This window comes from Eulemur rufifrons, chromosome 28 (genome assembly GCF_041146395.1).
Source record: "Eulemur rufifrons isolate Redbay chromosome 28, OSU_ERuf_1, whole genome shotgun sequence".
NCBI classification, from domain to species: domain Eukaryota; kingdom Metazoa; phylum Chordata; class Mammalia; order Primates; family Lemuridae; genus Eulemur; species Eulemur rufifrons.
This window is the reverse complement of record NC_091010.1, coordinates 71,611,890-71,638,954: the sequence shown is the minus strand read 5'-3', so window position 1 is coordinate 71,638,954 and position 27,065 is coordinate 71,611,890. Positions and strand designations below refer to the sequence as shown.

The 27,065-nt window shown below is 40.9% G+C and overlaps 1 long non-coding RNA gene and 1 pseudogene across 1 annotated transcript in view; both read left to right on the top strand.

Annotated features, from left to right (window-relative positions):
- Window positions 1–27,065, top strand: part of LOC138376170 (programmed cell death protein 1-like) — a 221,197-nt pseudogene that overhangs the window by 68,057 nt on the left and 126,075 nt on the right.
- The window catches only part of LOC138376254 (uncharacterized), a 79,973-nt gene that overhangs the window by 34,682 nt on the left and 18,226 nt on the right, over window positions 1–27,065 (top strand). Inside the window, exon 2 of the long non-coding RNA XR_011231656.1 lies at window positions 2,894–3,028. This is a non-coding gene — a long non-coding RNA (uncharacterized lncRNA). The remainder of the gene's footprint in view (window positions 1–2,893; window positions 3,029–27,065) is intronic.

Genomic DNA, 27,065 nt, shown 5'->3' with positions numbered 1-27,065 from the left:
CCTCCAGAGTAGTTGGGACTACAGGCATGTGCCACCATGCCCGGCTAATTTTTTCTATATATATTTTAGTTGGCCAGATAATTTCTTTCTATTTTTAGTAGAGATGGGGTCTCGCTCTTGCTCAGGCTGGTCTTGAACTCCTGACCTCACGCGATCCACCCGCCTCGGCCTCCCAGAGTGCTAGGATTACAGACGTGAACCACCGCGCCTGGCCGCTATAATTTTTTTTTTTTCCTAATTTTTATAGAGATGAGGTCTTGCTTTTGCTTGGGCTGGTCTTGAACTGCTGGCCTCAAGCAATCTTCCTGCCTTGGCCTCCCAAAGTGCTAGGTTTACAGGCATGCCATGCCTGGCCATTATTTATACATTTTTAAATACTTCCTTATGTTTAGCACAGTGCTTTTACACAAAGTGGGCAACTGTGTATTTTTTCAAGTATGTAAGAATGACTGAAATTTTGTTGTTTTGTCTGAGTCTTTGTATAATCTCACAGGGTTAAGTTGTATTATTACAGTTCACCATTAGATGTCACTTTCTAACATATGTTCTTACCACTGAATTTCTGCTGTACAGTTTATCAGATCCTGAAAGTTGGCACTCCTCTATGAGTGCACTTAAACTGAGAAGTTTGTCTTCTTTCATCTTAAAGTTTCTTTCATCTTAAAGTGATTACTCTAAAACAGAAGTGTTTCTTAATTGTAATTTTCATTATCTTTTAGTTTTACATCTAAGTTTGTACAGAACCAACTGATTTTCTTTAAGTTTTCTTTAAATTTGAATACTGGCATTATTTTTTATTTATTTTCTTGGAGCAAAGTCTGGAACTATTATAAGTAAAAGTGTGAAGAAGTAGGATATTCAAGAATACCTTTTTTTTTTTTTTTTTTTGAGACAGAGTCTCACTCTGTTGCCCAGGCTAGAGTGAGTGCCGTGGCGTCAGCCTAGCTCACAGCAACCTCAAACTCCTGAGCTCAAGCGATCCTCCTGTCTCAGCCTCCCGAGTAGCTGGGACTACAGGCATGCGCCACCATGCCCGGCTAATTTTTTCTATATATATTTTTAGCTGTCCATATAATTTCTTTCTATTTTTAGTAGAGGTGGGGTCTCGCTCTTGCTCAGGCTGGTCTCGAACTCCTGAGCTCAAACGATCCGCCCACCTCGGCCTCCCAGAGTGCTAGGATTACAGGCGTGAGCCACCGCGCCCGGCCAAGAATACCTTTTAAAACATGTTCAGAATGTATTCTGTCGGTAGTGTAATTATGAAAACCATCTCATTCTAGGAGCCCCACTGACCCCAGACTGACTGGAAGTGAGTCTTCTCAGGATAAGCTTTGATAGCAACTGTGGGGTTTACTTGGGTTTGTCAAGGAAAGGGAGAACTGAGGGGGCTGAGAAAAGAAGTGTGGAGGTGGAGAAAGAGGAGATTCACGCGAGTCAGTTGGCAATCTCGCAGCACAGTGAAGTGCCAAGAATGAGCTTCCCTCGCTCATTCTCTTCCCTTACAGGACAGGAAAGGTCCCGGCAAGGAGATTTTAGGAAACCCAGAAGCTTTAACGTGTACTGTATTTTTAAGGCCTAGATTTTAAACTTAGCATTATAATCTGTAAGATTTAGAGATATGTTTCAGTTGTTGCCAAATGCTGGGATTCATGATCTAACACAAAGTTCGTGGTGAAGGTTTCATAGGCTCACTCTCTTCCTAACAGATGAGTCCCTCCAAGCTGAGTCAGGAGAGGCCTCTTTTGTAAAACCCTCAGTCACCAGACACCCAAGCTGTGGCCCCAGGGTTTTCCCCAGTCTTGCCAGGCACAGGTGGAAAATCATCTGGAGGTCGGGTGGCTATTTTCTTTTCTTTTTTTTTTTTTTTTTTTTGAGACAGAGTCTCACTCTGTTGCCTGGGCTAGAGTGAGTGCCGTGGCATCAGCCTAGCTCACAGCAACCTCAAACTCCTGGGCTTAAGTGATCCTACTGCCTCAGCCTCCCGAGTAGCGGGACTACAGGCATGCACCACCATGCCCGGCTAATTTTTTCTATATATATATTTAGCTGTCCATATAATTTCTTTCTATTTTTAGTAGAGATGGGGTCTCGCTCTTGCTCAGGCTGGTCTCGAACTCCTGAGCTCAAACGATCCACCCACCTCGGCCTCCCAGAGAGCTAGGATTACAGGCGTGAGCCACCGCGCCCGGCCGGGTGGCTATTTTCTTCACTTACTCTAGAATACTGAAATTTGAATAAAATAGCAATGTTGTTTCTTAATAATGTAATAAATACCCCTGAAATTAACATCTATTCAAGAATATGATTGTTCCTAATAATTTGTGGCCCTCTGGTATCCTGTTTGCCAGCTTTTCCCATCTTACCCCAGAAGTAACTATTAATACTTTTTGCATTTTCTGTTCATGGTTTTATTTTATTGAAATGCTTCCATTTATCAATATATGCATACAGAATTGGACTTTTTAAGCCATGATTATAATAAACCAAAGTACAAACAATTAGGGCATTTAAATTCCATTTTATATTGATCAAATTACAAACAATGCATTATTGATAAATGAAATTTTGTCTTGTAATATTTCTGTGCCTTAGAAAAAAACTTAAATTTATTTAATAAAACATGTTGGCATAAGGTAGCCACTTGTCTTCTTTGGGAAAACCTTAACCCTTTCGTTTTTAGACTCTCACTTTTTATGAAGTAATGAAGCAAATGGTAACTTGTGTGAAGAAGGTGGTGAGGTGGATAGTAGGGAATGAGGCAGAAAGTTGGCAGTGCTACCTGCTACCTTGGTATGATCAGTAGTCAATAGGCACTGATGATGGTACTCACTTGTGTTGATAATAATTCAATTTGTAATGTTTTTTTCCCTTATGTTTTTATGTCTTACTATAGCTAAAGAAGTAAACAGGTCATGGCACGTTTAACAAAAAGATGACAGGCGGATACAAAAGTTATCCAGCATCTTTGGGCAGCCATTCAGATTATACGGAACCAGAAGCAAATTGCCAACGTTGACCATATTACAAAGTAAGTAAATTTAAACAAACAAACAAAAAAATCCCTGTAAAATTTCATGTGAGACCTTGGGGGGAAAGTCCAAAAATACTTTATTATGCTAATCAACATACATTACAAAGGACTGAAGTCACTTACCTTGCAGGAGTATATAGTTGTTAGAAAAACAAATACAGAAACATCCACAAGCAACTTGTGTTTATAAAATAAATATTAGATAAGTAAAATATCAGTATGTACTATTTATAATAGTTTTGCAGTTATCAGAATTTTTAACTCTTTAGGTCTTTTATTAAAATGCTTTTAAGTTAATCATTTGCTTTATGTAGTGAAACTGTCAAAAATAGTATAGTGTTCGTTACTCATTGTAATACAGGACAAGCATGGTATGTGCAGTAAGTAAATAACATCTTGCCTGTGTGCTCACGCTTGTAATCCTAGCACTTTGGGAGGCTGAGGCAGGAGGATATCACCTTAGCCCAGGAGTTGGAGGCTGCAGTGAGCTATGATGATGGCATTGTACTCTAACCGGGGCCACAGAGCCCCTCAAAGACCCTCAAAACAAAACAAAGCAAAATTGTATTAGGTCATAGCCCACTGACAGAATTTTTAACAATTTCATTTTATACTTTATAAATTATGAAATAAACCACTCAGTTTTTAAAAAGAAAGTTCCTCCCCACCCCAGTTTCTAATGCTATTTATATTGGTAGACAAAGATTTAGGATACAAAAAAAAAAAAAATCAAACTAATTTATGACTCTTCTATTTACATGTGATATACTAATTATAAGGATGTCTTAAAATAAGAACTTGGTTTTATTTTGTTTCTCTGGGTATTTTTAAAGGAATAAAGCCAAATTTATCCTAGCACTCTGGGAGGCCGAGGCGGGCAGATTGTTTGAGCTCAGGAGTTTGAGACCAGCCCAAGCAAGAGCGAGACCCATCTCTACTAAAAATAGAAAGAAATTATATGGACACCTAAAAATATATACAGAAAAAATTAGCTGGGCATGGTGGCACGTGCCTGTAGTCCCAGCTACTTTGGAGGCTGAGGCAGGAGGATTGCTTGAGCCCAGGAGTTTGAGGTTGCTGTGAGCTAGGCTGACACCATGGCACTCTAGCTTGGGCAACAGAGTGTGAGACTCTGTGTCAAAACAAAACAAAACAAAAGCCAAATTTATCTTTTTAAATGTTTGGAGGTTGGTTTTGTTGTTGTTGTTATTTTGTTGTTAATTTAGATAAAATTTCTTTATACCTATATCTCCATATTCTTTTTTTTTTTTTTTTTTGTTGAGACAGAGTCTCACTTTGTTGCCCAGGCTAGAGTGAGTGCCGTGGCATCAGCTTAGCTCACAGCAACCTCAGACTCCTCGGCTTAAGCGATCCTACTGCCTCAGCCTCCCGAGTAGCTGGGACTACAGGCATGCACCACCATGCCCGGCTAATTTTTTCTATATAGTTTTTTAGTTGTCCATATAATGTCTTTCTATTTTTAGTAGAGACGGGGTCTCGCTCAGGCTGGTCTCGAACTCCTGACCTTGAGCGATCCACCCGCCTCGGCCTCCCAGAGTGCTAGGATTACAGGCGTGAGCCACCGCGCCCGGCCAATATCTCCATATTCTTTAAATGCTATGTGTAAAAATGGAAAACAGATAATTTACAAAAGCTCACTTTAAACACTTTTTTTTTGGCCTTTGTTAATAAGCAACAAAATTGAATTACATATATTTTTGTCCCTTCCCTGTATTCTGGTGAAGGAGATCATAAAATTACCTGCAAGGGAAGGAACAGAAGATAGAGAAAGGGTTCAGGCTCTGTGTGGCTCTGACTCTACACTCATGCTCAGAATACTTTAAAGCTGACCATGCACAACTCTTAGCTCCTGTAGGTTAGTGGAAGGAACAAAATAATACTGTATGAAAAATAAGAATAAAAAGTACGTGGTTTTAATTATATTTTTAATTAAAGCAAATAATTTGAGGTGTGGTAGCTAAATACAAATTACAGAGAGGTGATGTTGATAATACAAACATTTAAAAAATCTCGAAGACTTAAAAATAGTATTTTCTTATGGTTGAGGCTTTTAACAAAACAGTTTTTGTATATCAAAATTGCTCACAGAAGGCTGCTGAAATGCAATACTGTTCTTTGGATTCGTTTTTAAAAATTAAAATCATGTAAGCTTGACTGAACCATTTCAGTTTTTCAGACTACTCCTTTTTCTCACGTGTGGCATCTTTCTAGATCTCACGTGTAGCATCCTTCTAGAAGCTCTAGGGATGTTCCCTAGGAAGCTGTCAGACTCTCCTAGTGAATGTTGCTGTTAAGTTGTGACCACCTGCCGTGTGGGAGTCAGAGAATTAACCCCACAGTGCTGGGTGCAGAGGTCTGTTGGATTCTCACAGCACCTGTGTGTGCGCAAGTTAAACTGGGGCAGAAGATGCAAAGGTTGTTGAACAGGATTGCACAGGCCTTCTTCTGTATCGCGGCTTGTCGGTAAGTGTTCCTTTTTCTCCTTGCTTCATCAGTGTAGCCTTAAATGATGCCAAGGGTTATCTTCCTTCATGTTGTGAGGTCCATAGCTCCTAAATTAAATATCAATAAATTTATTTTACCTAGTAAATAGTCTTAGTTTTATTAGTGTCATATAAAGATGGACGAAAAGAAAGGAAGAAAACCCGAGGGTAAGTGCTCAGGAGGGGTTCCTCGTGTGTCCTCTTCCTCGTCCCCTCTGAGAGCTGTGCGGCGTTTCCTCCCATCACAGTGGCTCACGTCCAAGCATTCTGTGCTTCTTTCCCAACATCAGTCACAGTCGTGACTATCTCCCTGCTGGGCAGTTGGCTCCAGGGGGGACTGTGCAGAGAACTGCCTGACCCAGTGCCTTTGCTTCTTGCCTGCTGCGCTTGCCTGAGGTCAGTTAGGAAGTGGCATGGGGTGAGGACAGGAAGTCCCATCTTTTGCTGTAAAGCCTGATATTCCTATTCTGTACTTTCAAGCCTTGGATTCATTTTAAGTCAAGTTGTTCTGCTTATTTACAGTTAAGTCTGAACATAGAGGTGACTTTTAAACTTTAGAAATGGCTGAAGTTACAGAAGGCTGCAGAAGAATTATTGTTAGGATTGCATATGTAGTCATTAAGTTTCACTCTTTATTTTGACTGGTGACTCCATTATAAAAAAAATTGAAAGCTACATAGTTTGAGTCATGCATTAAAAGTTACGGGGTTTGGTGTGACCGCCTCTTAGACAGTCCTGCATCCTGTGTCCTAAACATTATCGTTTACTTTGGTATAATGGCTTCGTTCTGCTTGTTTCTGTTCTTTTGATCCGTGGATTTCTCATCCATCTTTTTTGTTGTGGCTTTCATTTGGGATTTATTGATTGGGGAAACTGGGTCATTTGGTTTCTCACAGTCTGGCTTTCGAGGATCGCAGCCCTGTGGTCCAGTTTGACCTGCTGCTCAGTGCTCTGTATTTCATGGAAACTGATGGTTGGTCCAGGGGCTGTGGGTGGGTCAAGGCTGCTGCACAGGCTGCGGAGAGTTGTGTTTTCAGGAGGCACATGTGTCAGTCATCTCGTTTTGTGATACATGTAGCTATTGATGCTAGATCCAGTAATTCATTAAGAATTGCAAAATGGTGGTAATCTAGTTTTATCTTTCCTTTGCTAACTAGAATGCCTCTGTAAGGACATAGGCTTCCCATTATCTGCTATTTGGTTATGCTGTGGTATGGTTCACATGGGAAAAGTAGGAGAAGTGTTTAATTCCTTCTCTTTATGTATTTATCAGTTTTCAAAATAGCATCCTCCAGTGGTAACCAGCTAGGTTTTTTCTTTTAGTTGTCATTTGCAATCCATGGACTTAAATACACTTGAGATACTTGAGTCCGTTTTTGACAAAACCCTTATTGATGCTGAGGTTTTCCCAGCTTTGACCAGCGGGAGCCTCTGTGTTGGCTCCCGAAGTTCGTTGCTGCTTTCTCGGGTGACAAGGTTTAAGGCCCATTTTGTACACATCCTAAACCACTAGTTTCTTCCAGGGGCTCCGGTTTCTTTTAGTTTGAAATTGTATTTCAACAGTACTTTCTGGCCACTCCGTGTTGCTACTGTGTTGTCTCTGTAGGCCTTGGAATGGACAGAGTTAGGAAATCGATATACTTTTAAAAGATAAAAACACCTCATTAATTCATACTGATATTTTCCATTCAAATTTATGGCTACTGGGTTTTATGTATCTCTTCTATCTAAAATCTTACCTCTCCTCTGACATGGTGAGAATCGTGGATATCATGAACAATAAAGTTTTAGAATATATAATTAGTCACTATTTTATGCAACATTATATACACAGCTGTCTGAGAATAAGAAACTTAAAATTATAGATAGTTATGATTCTATTGCTATTATATATATTTAGTTTTTATTATTTGAGGCCTGTCTTAGTGTGTTTAGTCTTCTTTTCCTGTCTTCTGTGTTTGTAATTTTCAATTGAATTCTTTTCATCTTTTTTCTTTTTGATTTTTAATTTTTTTGTTCTTCGCAACTTCTGTTTATCTGATATTATCTGCTGTATACTCTTGTGTAGCTTCTAGTTTAGACTTCACATTTGAAGTGATTTCTTTTCCATTTACTTCAAATGTTTAACTCATTCCTGAGTTTTTCTAATTCTGATTTACAGCTTTCCTATTATATCATTTTCTTAATATCTTTTCTCATTTCTTGAAACAGTGGACCCTGGTTTTCTTCTGTTTTGCAGGCGTATCTTTCTGACACGCTTTCATCATAAGGGTGTCACTCTGTCCTATGAGCCGCAGTCCTTCCTGTTGTCATTCTGGTGTGAAAATCTGTTTTCCCAAACTTGTAGCAGGGAGAAGTGGGTCTGAATCCTTTTACTAGATTCATGGCTCTAATGCTCTTCTTATGCCAGTTTTATGAAGTGCTAAAACTATGGCTTCATATTTCTTGAGATTTCCTAGGTTTTTCTCTCTTTCCCCCATTTTTCCTTGAACCACCCTTTCTTATACTAAAGGTCTTTTTAACTGACTCCAGTAGTATTTGATACTTTAATTCCTCACACTTCTCTATGATATGTGGCTTTGTCTTGGAAGGGAGCTTTGCCTAATTTTGAGTGTTGAGAGGGCTGTCATGCTCCAGCTCCTCGGGACTTTGCCATGGATCCGTGTGTTACTGTGGATCGTCTCACATGAGGAGGGTGTCTCACCCTGTCCATTGCAGCTGCGAGTTTGGTCCTCCTGTGCTCAGCTCCCCTAGATTCCCCGCCGTGTCCCTCCTTGTCCTACGTAGCTGTCAGTACCAATTGCAACTGTAGCTCTTGCAGATTTGTCCTGACTGCTCAAATTTTGGGATTCACAGGACTCCTTGTGGCTTAATTTTTTTGGTACTGTATATGTTGTCCCAGGGCCTTTTGCTTTGTTTTGTTTGCTACTCTTCCAGTAACTCTGTCTAGGAGGTTTAGGGGTGAGTTTAAAACTGTTACCTCCACCATCTTCCCAGCTGACAAAAATCTTGCGATTTTTCTTTAAAAAAAAAAAAAAGTTGTTTAGCACTCTGGGAGGCCGAGGCGGGTGGATCGTGCTGGAGGTCAGGAGTTCGAGACCAGCCTGAGCAAGAGTGAGACCCCATCTCTACTAAAAATAGAAAGAAATTATCTGGCCAACTAAAAATATATATAGAAAAAAAATTAGCCGGGCATGGTGGCGCATGCCTGTAGTCCCAGCTACTGGGGAGGCTGAGGCAGGAGGATCGCTTAAGCCCAGGAGTTTGAGGTTGCTGTGAGCTAGGCTGACACTTTCTTTTAATTTTCCTTTTTTAAAAGAACTGCTAGTGTATCCAAGAAAGTAGGAAAGGTGCTGTAAGTTACAGAATCACTGCTGAGATTTATTCAATAATTCAAATCTTTAAAAAAATATACCTAAGGGAAACTTCTTTCACAAGTTTTATTATTTTGCTATGGAAAGTATTTTTACTGAAAAGATCAATCTGAGCTCAAAATACATATCTGGGACAAAGTCTGATGTTTTGATTAATGGTGAAGCTGTCCCTCTGATTTAAAGCTCATGTTTATAAATTAATGATAGCATAAATTCTATAGATGACTTCACTTGGGAACTAAATAAGCACGAATTTTGGCCTCTCTGTAAAAACATTTTACATTTCTAGAAATGGAAGGATGTCTTCTAATGTTTAATCATCATAAAATTGAAACAATTGAGTCATTTTATCATTAAAAAAGGAAATATGGTAGTCAGTTGAGGATTGTATGAAGATACGCATAGGTAATAGTACTCCTCTTTTCAGTTTAAATGTCTGTAACACTATAGTTGTCACATGAATTCATCGCTTTTATGTAATTTGGATAGGTGTCATTAAAGCTTTGAAATACTCAGTTACTTAACATTTCTATTAAATATTTATAAAATATTTTTATGCTTAAGATGATGTTAGCCCTTGTTTTACAGATTTCTAATCAAGATATAAAGGGTGAAGAATCATATAACAAGGCCGGGCGCGGTGGCTCACGCCTGTAATCCTAGCACTCTGGGAGGCCGAGGCGGGTGGATCGCTCGAGGTCAGGAGTTCGAGACCAGCCTGAGCGAGACCCCGTCTCTACTAAAAATAGAAAGACATTATATTGACAACTAAAAATCTATATAGAAAAAATTAGCCGGGCATAGTGGCGCATGCCTGTAGTCCCAGCTACTCGGGAGGCTGAGGCAGTAGGATCGCTTAAGCCGAGGAGTCTGAGGTTGCTGTGAGCTAAGCTGATGCCACGGCACTCACTCTAGCCTGGGCAACAAAGTGAGACTCTGTCTCAACAAAAAAAAAAAAAAAAGAATCATATAACAAAAAATCAGTAACAAGTGAAATTTAATCCTTCAATCATGCAGATTCCTAATGATCCATAACTCATTGTCATGTTATTTCCCTAAATACCATGTATAGTTTAATGTCCAATAAAATCAAGTTACATATATCACTTTCTTTTCTTCTTTAATCCAAACAAATTATGCACATCTAATTTGGGTAGTTATAACATGGCATTAGAAGTTTATAATTATTTTAAGTAATAGTTATAGTTTAAAGACATGCTTTTGAAACAGATATGGATTTTTTACTAGTCTCTACTGGCATTATTACCTAGGCACTGTGATTGGGGAGGTCAACTTATTTTTTATTGACTACTGGGAAAAAGCAATCAAAATAGTCAACCTGTATGTTTCCTTTCTGTCTTGAGTAACTTTGACTTTGTGTTTCTAGAGGTGATCACATTGTGACTAGCATGATTAGACTAACAGTGGATTGGTAGACTAGTCCCATTCAAGTTAATGTTTCAGAATAAGGCATCAATTAATTACATGTATTGCTTACTTTAGGGTCAAATCCCACTTAGAAAAATGTGTGACCTCTGACTTCTTGTGACATGTTTGGCATTGAAATTTCTGAGTTCTCCTGGAGTTCTTCCTGTCACTACAGATATACATAAGCCCAAACAGTAAGTCCTCTTCGTGTGTATGTTGACTTTGAAGTTGCAACTAGGTGCATATTATTTCTTTTTATATGTATTATAATTTAACTCGTTGAAGCCCCATTTCCAGGAACAGTTTATTTAAGTTAAAGTTTGCTATGTCTCTCTGTCTTAGAATTATTAGAGAGGAGGAGAATGGCCATTCCTAAGTTACTTCTTTGTAAATAAGTTAGTTTGAAAAACTGCCAGTTATTATGCTGCTTATGTAATTCCAAGGATTCTTCTTGGAATTACTAATTGTATTCTCCTTTCGATCTGCGGGGAGTTAGCTACACTCCCCGCAAAGAGGTTTTTTTTTTTTCTCTTTGTTCCTATCAGGCAGGTGTCATCGCAAAGGATGAAAAATATAGTAGGAAACAGAAATAAAAGATAAAGTAATGGCAATAATAATACACAGAGCCAAAGATATAGTTTATAAAGTAAAGGTTTATGAAAATAAATAAATAAAGGAATGTATCCGGATGGACATATTTTTACCCTCATCAAATATATCCCTGACTGAAACTCCACACAGGTATTTTATAGGGTACTTACAGGCTCCCCGTTGCCAAGGGCAACAAGATTTGCATACTGACAGGCAGTTTGCTTTAGGGTCAAAGTCTCCTAAAAGGCTACTACAGATCCTTTAACTAACTCCAACTAGGGGAACAATGAGTTATAAAATCATCTTGGGGCAAACTTGTAAGTTTTATGATAAGGCTATTACTTTAGCAACAAACAGAGACATCTTTGCTCTGGTGATTGTGTTCTTGGGGACACAGATGATCCCAGAAGTCAACAATGAGCTGTGCTTTGTGTTAATTACTTGAACTGCATGGTTCCATCTGGGCCCGGCTTGGGCATTAGTGTATCTATATGATCAGCTCTCATCTCTGGGGGTCTACCTGTCAGTTCCTGCAACCTTTTGGTTCTAAAGAAAAGGCATGCCTTGTCTTTCAAAACAGGTGAGAACAAAAGGCCCAGTTTACAGCTGTCTCTTTGAAGTGCAGCTTCTACTGACCAGCGAGATGCCGTCCTGAGAGGAGGCAGCTTTTCAAATAACACATTTATCTTTTCTTTAAGGCAAAGCCTTATTTGACTTCTGAAATCAAATCTTGTCTCCAGAAATACAGGCAGCATTTCTATAACTCAGTATTCTTAGGCTCAACATCAATCTATATTGATTTATTCTCTTACATATCTTATTGTGAAAGTGGATTGGCAGGTATACTTTACCACTGTTATCATTACTATTTTATTTTACAAGATAGTCTTATACAAGAAGTAGCTAATTCTGAATAACCAAAGTGCATGTTGAGTTTTTTCCAGGATGCCAAAATCTTCTGACATTCATCTTGCCTTGGATTGTTGTCTAGGTGTTTTCGTGTGCTTGACATTTCTTTGCAGTTCTGTGAAGGAAACATGCAGACAAGGCACATAGAAATGTAAACAGCTGTTAAAGAATGAGACAGTAGGACCTAGTAATAGGAGAGGGTCATTACCACATGATGAGGGTTTATTAATTTACAACCCTGGAGGCTTTGTTTGAGGGGAGAGACACCAGGAGAGCTCGGAAGGCCCTGTGGGTGGCATGGCATTAGTCAGGCCTCAGTCGTTGTATAGGGTTTGATGCGTAGAGAGGAGAGTCCAAGTAGAGGGACTGTGGGGTTTCAGGAAAAGTGGATAAAAAGGCAGGGAGGGTCAGACTAGAAGGCCTTGAGAATGCTAGCATTGACATTTTAATCCATAGGTAGAGGGAAATAGTGAGTGCTTTTTGAATAGGGAAATGGTAAAAAGTAGAACATACTCATTTTTTTCCCTCCCAGGCTAGACTGAATGGTCCCCTCAAATGTCTCTTGAGTCCATCTGCTCTTCCCTCTTCTGGGCTGGGTTTTCACTCTTGTGATTTCCTGCCTGTTCCTCCAGCCCCTGTTTTTCCACAATGTCATCTCAGATCGCTCTACCATCGCAGGCCTTTCTCTCTTGCCCTCGAAGCCCCCATTCCTGTGCAAAGGTGTCGCTGTCTTGGCCCGTGTCTTCCACATCACCTCTGCCACCCCCCACTCTGCTACGCTCCAGAAATCAGAGATACACTTGGCAGGTCCTCAGGTCTGTGTCTCCCACATGCCACCTGGGATGACCTTCCCAGACTCCTCTTTCAAGTGTCATCTCCTGAGAAGTCTTTCCTGACACCGTTAAGTCAACTTAATTTTACCAGTTATTTTTCTAAATTTTAGGTCTGATTGTGTTCTTAAATCCTCTTTTGATTTCCCTATTGTGCATAAAGTCCAAATAATGGAGCAGGGCATTTGTGTAAAGCTCTTCACAATTAGATCATGATATTTCTTTCTTCTTTTTTACAGCTAGCCTTTCCCCTCTCAGTGTTCCATCTGATGAGACAAGTGTCAATGGCCTGAGCACTCTATGGCTTTTTTTTTTTTTTTTTTTAAGAGATGGCATCTCGCTAGGTTGCCCAGCCTGGACTCAAACTCTTGGATTCAAATGATCCTCCTACTTCACCCTCCTGAGTAGCTGGGATTACAAGCATGTGCCATCATGCCTGGCTTAGATTTTTAATTTTGTATTTTTCCTTCATTAATGGACAAAAATCATACCCAGGCTTTCAAGATTTAACTCAAATATGATCTCCTTTGAGATTTTGATACATTCCTCATTGTAGCCAATCCTGTTCCTCTTTCTCTTTGTTCCCCTAGTAATAGATATAAAATTTGATTTTATTAGTTATTGAAGTCTCCTATGATCTTTGAAATATATTTCCATTTCTTTTATTGACTGTGAGAACCTTAAGAGTAGGGAAAATGTCTTTTCTCTTTTTGTATATTAATGTGAAACAGTGATTGGGACATTAATAATAATATTCAGTTTCATTAACTACAGAAGTGGTTTTAAGGAGGATTATAATTGGTAACATTAAATGAGCCATTATTTTCTGACAAGCACTGGGCTTTATATAAGTAACTTATTTAATTTTCACAGCAACACAGGCATGTTGTCGTTCCCCCACACTGCTGAGAAGATGCTGTAGTAAGAAGGTGAAGTAGATTGCCCAAAGTCATCCAGGTTGTTGGTGGCAGAGCTAAAATTTGAATATAGGTCTATCTGATGTTGGAGTTCAAGCTACTAAACATTTAAAATTTTTTCTTCTGGTATTTAATGGGTTTATATTTATATCTTTGCAAACTTTGAAGTTTTCAAAACATGATCATCTCCATGGTACTTACATATTATCTCATTTCATCCTCACAACTGTGAGTTAAAGTTAGCCCCACTTTATAGGTGAAGAATGCGGCTCTCAGAGTAAATTATTTGTCCCACGTTAAGTGTTAGAATTAAGAAGAACCTAGTGCTTCAGAATATATTCTAGAATTTTAAAATTAACTCCATTGATGGAGGATCTATAAAGATGCTGTTTAGGTTTTAAAGTTTAACACTTTTTGTTCAATGCAATTTTAAAGTAAAATATTTGTTTACCATGAAATATTCCATTTCTAAAAGTAACGTAACCATATTATAGAATACTCGGAAAATAGAAAAACAGAAAAGTAACCACCTATAATTTCTCTACCCAAATTCAAGTAAGGTACTCACTTTGATTTTCTTCTTTCTAGTCATTTTCTGTATAGGTGTGTGTTGTCTCACATGGCTGAGTCTTCTTCCATGTTGTTGCGTGGCCACCGCAACATGTGATGGTGGCACGTGGCTCCCCCTGGTGAGACGGCACCTTCACATGCCTGGGAGGGAGGAGAAGCGAGGGGAAGGAACACTTGTTACGAGCTTTACATTATCTCATTTACCCTCAAATCAGCCACATGGCATTGGCTTTAACAATTCCACTCTACAGATGCGCAGATGGAGATGCGGGTGGAGTGAGGCTTGTCCCGCCTGCAGCAGCGCGGGGAGCAGCCGCTGTGCACACAGGACCCGTGAGACTCCGGAGGCCTCGCCTCCCCCGGGCTCTCACGTTGCCGCCGCGTCTTCTATTAAGTTCTCCTAACAAAGCTCCGTGCTCCAGCTGCACAAATAAACAAACAGTGGGGTGAAAGCTTAGGGGGTGACCTATACCAAGTAGCAGGAATTACTTTCATAGGACTAAGGGCAAGGGACTGGGCACTTTCCGTGCATTACCTCGTCTGGCTCTGTCTACAACCCTAAGGGGAGTGTCCTCTGCCTTTTTCTTCGCCATGCCGTCACCGTCGCATGCTAGGATAACCTGGGTGTTTTCGCTGTGCTCCGTGTCTCCTCGCATCATACCCTTTCCGCGTGCTTTGAATTATTTCCCTACCGTGGACACACAGGTGAGTGTCTCCAGCTTCCCTCCGGCACGGATGACTGTGCATTGCCCCAGCTCTTCACGGCCACTCACTGGGATGTACGTCCAGAAAGAATTCCTCCTTGGTGATGCCATGTGCATATGGGTAATTAATTTGACTAAGCTCTTATGAAGGATGCCTCAGTCTACAAGTTCGGTAGCGCTGTGCACATTGGGTTTTGTTTTCCTGTACATCTGCATATACTTGATGTTCACTTGCCCAAATTTTGTCATTCAGAGGGATGTTTTAATTTGCACTTCTGTATTTGGTTTAGGCAGCTCGTGGTGTTCTTATATGGTTCTGGGGTTCCTTTGCTGCGGGTGCCTGTTACTGCCTTCTGCCCATTTCCCACTGGGATTGTGTCTTTTCCTGTTGACTTGCAGAAGCTCTTGTTACACTGGACGTTAGTTCCTTTACAGGTTTTATGCTTTGTAAATATCTTTTCTGTCATCTATTTATTAATTTTTTCCATAGTTTTCTTTATGAATAGAAAATTCTAATTTGGATGTGATCAAATTCAGTCTAGTTTGCCTACTGTTTTATGCTTTTGAAATTTTATTTAAGCAGTCCTTAAGGCAACAATATTCCCTACATTTTCCTTTACTAACTTTATGGTTTTACGTTTTATAGTTAGGTCTTTAAACCATCTGTAGTTATCTTTTTATGTGTTAGGTAAGGATCTACCTTACCTTATTGTTTGTTGTGACTCTATCTTCTTCTTTAGACTTTAAACTTAAAGGTCTTAAAAACTTGTGGGAGGTACTTTAGGGGCCCCTGTAGCAGACCATGTGGTTGAATTGCTTGTTGGCGGTGCCATAGCGTTCTTTGCCCTCTGCCGTAAAACCTGTTCCCACCACTGTGATCTCTGTGAGGTCGGGGTCTCTATTGCATGTGGTTGGCGTGTGGCACTCACCCAGCAGTATTTGTTAAACGCTGGGTGAACGTGAGCTCTTTTCCTGCAGCCAGTTTGTCCTTCTGAGAGAAAGCTTGAAAATGTTAATAGACCGAGACTAATGCTAATATTGCTCTACTATTAACTGGCTGTGTTTTCTCGAGGAAGTCGTTTTTCTTACTTCATCTGTAAATCGGTGCCTCTGTGTCACCACCGTCTCAGTCAAGATACGGGAAGTTCCCTGTGCTCCTGTGTGCTCAGCCCACCCTGCCCTCTCGCCCCACTCCATCACCGATTGGCTTTCTGTCACAGTGATGAGCTTTGCCTGCTTTGGAATTTTATATAAGTGGAATCATACAGTGTATTATTTTCCACGACTGGCTTTTTTGGTCTGCATGTTTTGAGATTCATCTGCTTACAGATGGTGGTGGTTCATTCTTTTTCATTGCTGAGTAGTAGGCCATTGTGTGTATATATACCATGATTTTTTAAATCCATTTATCTGCTGGAGGGACATTTGGGGGTTATCATGACATAAGATAGAGTGTGGTTATCATGACATAAGATAGAGTGTGCTTTTATGTACAGGTGTAGGTGTGTATTTGTTTGGTTTTTTTTTTTTTTTTTTTTTTTTTTTTTTTTTTTTTGAGACAGAGTCTCACTCTGTTGCCCGGGCTAGAGTGAGTGCCGTGGCTTCAGCCTAGCTCACAGCAACCTCAAACTCCTGGGCTCAAGCGATCCTCCTGCCTCAGCCTCCCGAGTAGCTGGGACTACAGGCATGCGCCACCATGCCCGGCTAATTTTTTGTATATATATATTTTAGTTGTCCATATAATTTCTTTCTATTTTTAGTAGAGACGGGGTCTCACTCTTGCTCAGGCTGGTCTCGAACTCCTGACCTCGAGCGATCCACCCGCCTCGGCCTCCCAGAGTGCTAGGATTACAGGCGTGAGCCACCGCGCCCGGCCTGGTGTGTATTTGGATAAATACCTAAGAGTGGAATTGCTAGGCCATATGATAAATGTATGTTTAACTTTATTAGAAACAGCACAACTGTTATCCAAAGTGAAGAGTTTACATTTCCACCAGCAGTATATGAGAATTCCAAGTTCTCCAAAGCTGGTATTGTCGGTCTTGTAAAATTTGTGTCATTCCAGTGGGTTTGTTAGTGGCATCTCACGAAATTTAAGTTTGCATTTTCCTGAAGTTAGCATCTTTTAATGTGCCTATCGACCAATGATATCTTCCTTCACAAAGTGTCCGTTCAGTTCCTTTGCCCATTTCTTACTGAATTGGTTTATTTCAGTATTCTTACTGAAGTGTCACAGAGTTCTTTATATATACTGGATATGAGTTCACTGACAGATCTGTATAGCTATGGTTCTAGAAGGAGATAATAGAGGAAATGAGGAAGAATCACTATTTATAGAGATACTGGGTAAAAGATACTGGTACTCAATCCAGCAAGCCCAGTGAAGAACAAATCAAAAAAGGTATCCACATTTAGCCATATTATAGTGAGAACTGCAGAATTTACTAGAGGGAAAGAGAAAACCTTAAATACAGTCAATAGATTTTTGAAAAGACGTCATTTATAAAGGTGTGGTAGTTAGACTCACAACTGACTTCTTAACTGCAGTACTGGAATTCAAATGACTGGAACAATAGCTTCAATATGTCTTGAGAGACAATAACTCTCAGCCTAGAATTACTTACCTTTCAAGGAAGAAATTGAAATAAAGGCTTTTTTAGACAAAGTCTGAGACAAAAGAAATTCTTAATGGTTTACGTTAGGAAGAAAAAAAAATATCCCAAATGAAAGTTCTGAAATGTAAGAATGAATAAGGAACAAAGTTCATAAGTGTGGTTAAAATTAAAGCATGAACTATAAAATATAAAAATAACATTCAATTTGTGAAAAATAATCAGGCCAGAGGAACTGTAACACCAGCAGCAGAATACAGAAACATTACAAAGGGTCATTAGCAGCAGAACGGATAGTCATATGTTTATATAACAGGCTATTGCACTACAATAAAAATAAACTGTCGCCTCACACATCAGTCTGGATTAATTGCAAAAATGTAATATCAAAGAAAGGAATCACATTACAAAAGAATACTTGCAGACTGATTCCATTTCTGTAAAGTTCAAAACCCGGCAGCACAGAGCAACGTGTTTTAAGGGATGCACATACACAGGACTGAACGGTATGAAGACAAAAACGGGGAAACGGTTAACACAGAGTTAGGGACACTGGTGGTGGTGGCGGGAGCCGGCAGGAGGGGCCTATCCAAGGAGCTTCTGCTCTTTCTGAGCCGAGGTGGTGGTTTCTCTGGTGTTTCTAATTCTTCAAACTGCACATATTTTAAAATACTTCCTTGTATGAGTAATTTCTAAATGAAAAATTGTAAAGAAGGAGTAAGTGGATGGCACCGAAGCCTGTTGGGGAACGTGGATGATAAACAGGGGTCGGGAGGTGGGATAGATATGTAATGAAAAAATGGATTATCCTTCCTGGTCGGATCACTGTTGTGTTGCCAACAGAGCTTTCCTTCTGTTCCCAGACGTGCACGTCTCTGTCACTTTCAGGCATTGACAGCCCATTCCACTACGTTTTAGGGAACCGGTTCATTCAGTAGTAATCATCATCCTTTAAGTCAACTGTTCCTTTTTAGCTATTTCTCTTTTCTTCCCCTGGAAGACTTTTCTATGCCAGATTATCAAACTGAAAATGATATCCTAATTACATGGAAACTACATTATTTGAATGCTGTGTGTTTTTGAATACTTAGTACTATATAAAGAAGTGTATTTGGCTGAGTGTTGTTGTGAATAGAATTCTATCAAGTGTTATCAAAAGGCATTTCATACAGAATTGAAAAAGAAGGCCTAGTATTTACCGTTAATTATTTTTCTCTGACAAATGGACAAAGCATATAATTTTATTGTGACCATTTTTTTTAGGTTTTGTTTTTTTATTTCAATACATTTAGGGGGTGCAAGTATTTTGGGTTACATGGATGAATTATAGCATGCTGAGGTTAGGGCTTTTTGGGTACGATGTACATTATTGTGATAATTTTTTATAATTGAGTTTAAAATGAAAATAGAAGTTTTAAAAATGTATATGATTTAGAAAGATGTAATTTTCTAATTTTTAATTACATAATTTATTTTGAAAGAAAACCCATTCAATAAAATTAGTAGGTTATACATCATAAACTTTGCTAATCATTGAAAGTTTGTCTTAGAGTTCTGTTAAAATAGATTGTGTACTAAATATTGTACAAAATACAGTTAGATTTGGTTTAGGGCTAGTAAATGTATATAATAAGAAAAACATAACAAATGTTTTCAGTGGTGGAATTGAGCTTTAATGTAACATTTTGAAACATCCCATTTCATTATAAGACGTTGATTAATTCCTATTCTCAACTGCTGAGGAATGGAGAAACAAGAGATGGGAATATTTGCTGCTGGCCAAGAGTGAGACAGGCGCTGTCACCAGTGCTGTCGGTGCAACACACAAGCCACACAGCGCAGGAAGCAGGGTCCCCCATCATCCTGGAGAAAGAATAAAATTCGGTTGGCTTTTAATCTATGTGTGTGCATGTGTGCACATTGTCCTCATGTGTATCGATAAGTATACACAGTATATTTTATTAGAACTTCTTTTGTTCCAAAAATATTTTGAGGACAATTAGAAAAGAAGAAACAGAGTAAGGCTATATATATTAGAAGGGGTGAGAAGGATGACGAAAAGAGAAATGAAGTTTAGGATCTAAAATAGAGCCAGGAGGAAACCTAATACAAGAAAGTCTTCCGTGAATTCCTACAGCTTGTTAAGGATGTGTCACAAATTTGGCTTTTGGTATAAAAGGGCAGGCTCAACATTTTAATGATGGCCATAAAGCAAATCGGTTGCCCAGGTGAACTGTAGCTATTGTTCACAGTACTAAAACCAGAAGGAAATTTATCCTGAGGGTTTTCAGAAAGGTAACCATTTTCTAATTGATGGCAGAGGGTAGCCCTGTGTCTTGAGTAGTCAAATTTGGGCTTTCGGGTATGATTTTGACTAAACTGTTACTGCTGTGTGATGAAGAGTGTCCCAGGACAGTCCCCTGCTGCTGCCTGTGCTCTTTTTCCCAACTACCAAGGAAATGGATTGTACAACTTACAGTATATTTTAGGCCTGGTGCAGTGGCTCGTGCCTATAATCCTAACACTTTGGGAGGCCAAGAAGGGAGGATTGGTTGAGGCCAGGAGTTCGAGGCCAGTCTGAGCAAGAGTGAGACCCCATCTCTACTAAAATGGGGGGGAGAGCCAGGCGTGGTGGCATGTGCCTGTAGTCCCAGCTACTGTGGAGCCTGAGGCAGAAGGATCACTTGAGCCTAGGAGTTTGAAGTTGCAGTGAGCTGTGGTAGTAACACTGTACTGTATCCCAGGTAACAGAGCGAGACCTTGTCTCCAAAAAAAGAAAAAAAAAGACACCTCCCCCCCAAATTTACAATATATTTAATCTTCAGATATGAAACAAGTACATTATTCTTGAACCTATGGTGAGTTTTGCATCGTTACACAGATATGTCATTTTCATCAGTTGTGTCATTGTTATAGACTGGTAAGTTTTTAAGAAGTTGGTAAAATTGGGGATAGGTCCAATTTAATTGTGTTAAAAGATTAGAGCAAGCTATAAAATGTACAATTCATCATTATTGAAATCACAACTTTGAATTAAAAAAAAACTCTCTTTTTATAAAATGGAACCAATATTAATAATGTAAGTAGTGTATGTGTCACAGTAAAAATGGTTTATTTCCCCCAAATGAAAACTTTGCCTGTTATGGAAGGGATAGTAAAGTCTCTAGTAGCTTTAAAATAAATAAATGTTTTACTTTTCTAATTTTAATTACTGTCACTGCATAAATAAGAGGTCAAAATCTAAGGTAATTATTTACAGTGTGACCTTTGGGACATATTAATAGAGAAACTTTTTAAACAGAAAGTATTAGTAATGCCTTCGCTATTCATGAAAGATATAATGGAAAGAAAAGGGGTTTTATTGGTTAGTTAATCCCCATAAAATCTATATAATCTTTCACATATATTTTTATTTTCTTGGGTATACACCTAAGCGTGGGAATGCTGGGTCCTATGGGAGGTAAATGCTTAGCTTTTTAAGACACTGCCCAACTGTTTTCCAAAGTGGTGGTTCCATTTAACATTGCTACCAGCGGTGTGTGAGAACTCCACTTTCCCGCATCCTTGCTAACGTGTGGAGTCGAGACTGGCTATATAATTTGCTGGGTCTGGGGCAAAACGAAAACGCCGGGCTCCGTGTTCTAAGATCATTAAGGATTTCAAGATGAAAACAGGAGGGCATGAAACAAGGCGCAGGGCCCTCTGTGCAGGGGCTCTGTGTCGCCACACACAGGTCACAGGCCCGAGAAGCCAGCCCTGCGTGGCCCACCAGTCTCTTTCTTTCAGCCACTTGGGTAGATGCGCAGCAATTCTCACTGTGTTGTAAGTCGCGTTTCCCCCACGACTAATGACACTGAGCATACTGACCTGTCTTCCGAGTATCTTTTTGGTGAAGTATCTGGCCAAATTTTTTGTTCATTTTGTTACTGGGTTATTTATTTTTTATTACTGAGTTTGAGACCTGTTTACATATTCTGGATACAAGTCCTTTATCAGGTACAGGCTTTGCAAATATTTCCTGCCAGTCTATGGTTGGTATTTTCACGCTAACAGTGTCTTTGGAAGAATATAAGTTTAAAATCTTGGCCGGGCGCGGTGGCTCATGCCTGTAATCCTAGCACTCTGGGAGGCCGAGGTGGGCGGATCGTTTGAGCTCAGGAGTTCGAGACCAGCCTGAGCAAGAGCGAGACCCCATCTCTACTAAAAAAAAAAATAGAAAGAAATTATATGGACAGCTAAAAATATATATAGAAAAATTTAGCCGGGCATGGTGGTGCATGCCTGTAGTCCCAGCTACTCGGGAGGCTGAGGCAGTAGGATCGCTTAAGCCCAGGAGTTTGAGGTTGCTGTGAGCTAGGCTGACGCCACGGCACTCACTCTAGCCTGGGCAACAGAGTGAGACTCTGTCTCAAAAAAAAAAAAAATAATAAAATCTTGATAAAATTCTGCATGTTTTTTCAGAAAATCATGCTTCAGGTGTTATATTTAAGACATCTTCACCTAGCCCAAGATCACAAACATTTTCTATTTTCTTCTGGAAGTTTATAGTTTTACATTTATATTTATGGCCCATTTTAAGTTAATTTTCATATATGTATGAGGTGTGGAATGAGTTAATTTTTTTTTGACACATAAGTAGCCACACTTTCCAGCACAATTTATTGAAAAGACAATCCTTTTTCCACTGCATTGCCTTTGCTCATCTGTAACACATTTGTTTTCCATGCATGAGTGAGTCTATTTCTTTTCCTTTTATTTTTATTTATTTATTTTTTTGGAGACAGTCTTGTTCCGTCACCTGGGCTAGAGTGACACGGTGTCTGCCTAGCTCACTGCAGCCTCTAGTTCCTGGGCTTGAGTGATCCTCCTGCCTCCACCTCCTGAGTAGCTGGGACTGCAGGTGCCACCACCACACCTGGCTAATTTTTTTTTTTTTTCCTATTTTTAGTAGAGACGGGGTCTCGCTCTTGCTCAGACTGGTCTTGAACTCCTGACCTCGAGTGATCCTCCCTTCTCGGCCTCCCAGAGTGCTGGGATCACAGGAGTGAGCCATCACACCCGGCCATGAATCTATTTCTGAACTCTCTATTTCATTCTATTGAGCTATTTGTCTGTCTTTTACCACTGTCTTGATTGCCATAGCTTTATAAAAAATCTTGAAATTGAGTGGTATTAGTCCTCCAACTTTGTTCTTTTTTTTTCTGGAGGACTTATTCTACAGCATTTGCATGTCCACATGAATATTAGAATCAGCTTGACAATTTCTACAACAGAGAACACTGAGATTTTGACTGGGCTTGTGCTGAATCTGCAGATCAATTTGGTCAGAATTGATGTCTGAGTGTTTTTCTGAGCTGCGAAGATGTATCTTTCCCTTTGCTGAGGTCTCCTTTATTTTTACTCTGCAATGTTTACAGTTTTTATAGTACAGGTCTTCTGTAGTTTTGTCAGATTTACCTGTAAATATTTCTTTTTTTTTCTTTTTTGAGACAGAGTCTCGCTTTGTTGCCCAGGCTAGAGTGAGTGCCATGGCGTCAGCTTAGCTCACTGCAACCTCAAACTCCTGGGCTTAAGCGATCCTACTGCCTCAGCCTCCCGAGTGGCTGGGACTACAGGCATGCGCCACCGTGCCCGGCTATTTTTCTATATATATTTTAGTTGGGCAGATAATTTCTTTCTATTTTTAGTAGAGATGGGGTCTCGCTCTTGCTCAGGCTGGTCTCGAACTCCTGGCCTTGAGCGATCCACCCGCCTCGGCCTCCCAGAGTGCTAGGATTACAGGCGTGAGCCACCACGCCCGGCCTAATATTTCTTTTTAAATGCTATTGTAAATGATATCATTCGTAATTTCAATTTCCAATCATTCATTGCTAGTATATTCAAATAGAATTTATTTTTATATGTTTGTCTTACATCCCAGCAGTCCCCACCCTTTTTGGCACCAGGGATCGGTTTCACAGAAGACAATTTTTCCAGAGACCAGGGGAGGGGGGAAAGGTTTTGGGATGATTCAAGTGCATCAGGCTGGGTGCGGTGGCTCACGCCTGTAATCCTAGCACTCTGGGAGGCCGAGGCGGGTGGATCGCTCGAGGACAGGAGTTCGAGACGAGCCTGAACAAGAGCGAGACCCCGTCTCTACTAAAAAAAACAGAAAGAAATTATCTGGCCAACTAAAAATATATATAGAAAAATATTAGCCGGGCATGGTGGCGCATGCCTGTAGTCCCAGCTACTCGGGAGGCTGAGGCAATAGGATCACTTAAGCCCAGGAGTTTGAGGTTGCTGTGAGCTAGGCTGACGCCACGGCACTCACTCTAGCCAGGGCAACAAAGTGACACTCTGTCTCAAAAAAAAAACCAAAAAAACAAAAAAAAAAAAGCGCATCACATTCATTGTTCAGTCAAACCTCTCTGCTAACGGTAATCTGCATTTGCAGCCGCTCCCCAGCGCTAACATCACGCCCTCCGTTCCACCTCAGGCCATCCGGCATTAGATTCTCATAAGAAGTCTCAACCTAGGTCCCTCCCACGCACAGTTTACAGTCGGGTTTGAGATTCTATGAGAATCTAATGCCACCACTGGTCTGACAAGAGGTGGAGCCCAGGTGTAGATGTGAGCGACGGCTTCCTCCAGAGCAAATGTTCCAAGAGACAGACAGTGGAAGCTGCTGGTTTCATGAGTCCTGGGCCTGGAAGCTGGCACCATGCCATTTCCACCATGTTCCATTCACCAAACCCTCCTGTATGTTTTCCCTTCATCTCATCAGCCCTTTGCTCTGTTTTCTTTTATGACTTCTTTTGCATTGAGTATTTTTTCATTCTTATTTCCTTTGTGGCCCATTAGCTATAACTTTTTGTTCTACTGTTTTAGTTATTTAGCTTTAGGGCATGGTTTCTCAACCTGACATTTTGGGTTGGATAGTTCTTTGTATGGGAAGCTGTCCTGTGCAGCGTAGGATACGTCACAATACCGTTGGTTTCTACCTTCCAGTGATACGACACCACTTTCTGTGCAGCGTAAGAGCCTTACAGCATGCTCCATCCTTCCGTTGCTTCCCCTTGGGTCTCTGTGCTATTGTCATACATGTTACTGACACATGTGTTATACGCCCCAATTTCATTATTGTTATTTTTGTTTAAACAGTCAATTATCTTTTAAAGACGTTTTAAAAAGAAAAAAAGTCACATACTACTCATTTGGTTACCATGGCCAGATCTCTAAACATAATCTCATCTGGTATCATTTTTCTCCTGCCTAAAGTACGTCTAACATTTCTTGCAATTTAAGAGTCTGTTGCTGATTGATTCTTTCAGCTTTTGTGTATCTTAAAAAGTATTTTATTTTAAACCTATTTTTCTTGTGATACACACAATTTGCCACTGTAACCATTTGTAAGTGTAGTTCAGTGGCGTTAAGTACATTCACAATGTTGTGCAACCATCACCATTATATATTTCCAATTTTCTCACTATACCAACCGGAAGCTCTGTAACCGTTAGGCGGTAACTCCCATTTCCCCCGCCCTCAGCCCCGGGTCACCTCTAATATACTTTGTCTCTGTGAATCTGCCTTATTCTAGATATTTCACAGAAGGGGAATCATATAGTATTTGTCCTTTTGTGCCTGGCTTATTTTGTTTATCATAATGTTTCCAAGATTCACCCATGCTGTAGCAGGTGTCATAACTCTGTTCCTTTTCATGGCTGAGTAATAGTCCTGTGTGTGTACTTGCCACATTTTCTTTATCCATTTATCTGTTGATGGACATTTGGGTTGTTTCTGCCTTTTGGTTAGCGTGAATACAGTTGCTATGAACATTAGTGTGCAAGTGTAGGTTTGAGTCTCTGTTCTGAATTCTTTTGGTTACACACCTGTAAGTGGACTTGCTGGGTCATACGGTAATTCTATGCTTAACCTTTTGAGGAACCACCAGAGGGTTTCAACAATAGCTGCACCATTTTTCACTCTCGTCAGCCATGTATGCGGGTTCCAGTTTCTCACAGGCGAGGGGCATGGAGGATGGGATGCCTGGGCTGGGAGTCGGTACCCAGTGTTCCCTCCTGGTCTTAGACCACGCTCCTCAGCTTCTTGGCCATTGGAGCAGGGCTGCTCCCCATACCCACTGTGGCAGTCCCCTGGAGTCCCCTAGGCTTCACCAAGCAGCGCCCAGGTGACAGGTCCCCAACAACCCCCTTGGACACGCTCAGACACTGCGGGGCTCTGAACAATTAGAAGCCTGCCCTCTGCTGGCTGCTCAGTGACATAGACACCCCCCCCCAGGACCCGGCAACGGAAACAGGAACGCGCAGGCGCGGCTCTCGCGCTGGGGCGGGGCCTCGCAGGGCGGAGCTTCCGCTCCAGGGCGGGCTGTGGCTGCGGCACTTCCGGCTTCTGAATTAAAGAGGCCTAGGCTGGGGCCGAGCCCGGAGCCCCAGCGCCGGCTCGGCCTGGGGGAGGGCTCCGGTCCGGCCACCGAGGCACTCGGGGCAGAGGCTGCGCCCGAGCTTCGGGCCGGCTCAGCCACGGCGAGGGAGCGAGGCTGGCCCAAGCCGCTGCCGCCGCCTGCCCCGGAGTCCCCGCCACTCCCTCGCTCTCTCGCTCCGGTGTCCCCCTCAGGCTCCTGCCTTCGCCCACAGCCCCTTATTGCCACCCGCTCGGTTTCCAGTTCCCCTTCCCCGTGCAGCCCATTCACCTGCTGGGGTGAAGCCCTTTGGGTAGCACCCCCTTAATCTCCCTTCCTCCCAGTGACAGCCTTTTCCGCGTTCTCTGTGCCACCGTCTCTGCGTCCTTTAACCCTGACCCTTCCTTCTTTTTCTCTTCCATTTTATCTTTTTCTGTCTTGTGTGATCCTCACTCCTTTCTCCCTGTTTTTATACTCGCCCTTCTGACCCCCCTCGCCATTTTATCTCCACTGACCCCTCCTCTCCATGTCCCTTCTCCCGTCTGTCCCCTCAGCCAAATTTCCTCCCCCTTATTGGACATCGTCCTCGCCCACTGGCACAGCTGTCCCCATATCCTTCTCCAAGCTTCAGGGGTCTAAGCAGGAACAATTTGAGGACCATCTCTTCCCAGGAACTGTAGGGCGGGCAGATGGGGGTTTGTAGTTTTCTTCTTCCTTTTGTGTTTGGAGAAAGGGGAGCTTGGAGGTGTTGAAGAGAGCCTGGAAGCCTTGTTAGGTACTGTCACGGCAAAACCTGAGAGATGGTGTGTTACAGCGTGATAAACTGAGGCCCAACATGCATGGTGACACCTTATGAAATATTTACCTTTCTGACAAAAGTAGCTAAAAAATATTTTGATTTTTTTAATTTTGAGCATCTTTTAGTAGGGAGGAAGAGCTTCAGAAATATAAAAATATTTATTTACAGGCTTGACTATTATAACTTAGATAAAATGATTTGTTTTTTTTTAGAGGCAGAGACCAACGGCATTTGAGGACTGACAATCACCTTGCTTGGCACTCGGATTGTGACAGCTTCTTTAATACCTTCCAAAGGGTTCATTTGTTTTGCCCTCTCTTTTTCAGTTGGGAAAAACTTCTATTTGCAAATTTTCGCCTTCCTGTTTCAAAATAGCTTGAGATTTCAGTTGGTTT